Source organism: Eimeria mitis, genomic scaffold (assembly GCF_000499745.2).
Source record: "Eimeria mitis Houghton genomic scaffold, Emh_scaff519, whole genome shotgun sequence".
Taxonomy (NCBI): Eukaryota; Apicomplexa; class Conoidasida; order Eucoccidiorida; family Eimeriidae; genus Eimeria; species Eimeria mitis.
Genome location: NW_013573480.1, coordinates 12,820 through 13,508, shown reverse-complemented (window position 1 = coordinate 13,508; position 689 = coordinate 12,820).

Here is a 689-nt window from a genome sequence, read left to right as displayed (position 1 = left end):
TAGAATTTACCGAGTTCGACAAATGGATCGAGAGCGAAGAAGCCCGCAACTTACCTACACCGGTAGCTCATCTATTGAGACAATATCGACTGCTGTTTCCTGATAGCCTTCCAAACGGATTACCCCCTAAACGCCCCTTTGACCATAGAATACTCCTTATACCAGGAAAGTTACCCACGAGGGCTCCCATTTACAAAATGCCACCAGACCACATGCTTCATCACTCACATGAGATACAGCAGCTCTGCGCAAAGGGGTGGATCGGGCCCACCTATTCGCCAATTTGCGCACCGACTATAATGGTTGACAAAAGAGATGACGGCTCGGGCACAAGAAAGATGCGAATGGTGGTTAATTACCAAGCGCTGAACTCCTTGACAATTGCTACAGAGTTCCCCATGCCATGTATACAGACGGTAATGGAATTAATAGGCGGAGCCTCCTATTTCTCAACCTTAGATCTAGAAGCGGGCTTTCATCAGATTCGAATGGCGCGGGAGGATCGCTGGAAAACCGCGTTCCGATCTATCCAGGGCCTATTCGAATACAAGGTGATGCCGTTTGGCCTAAAGGGGGCGCCAGCCACCTTCCAAGCAAATATCAACGCCTACCTACAACCACTCCTTGGGCACGGGGTCATTGTGTATATAGACGATGTATTGGTATACAGTAAAACGCTGGAGGAGCAC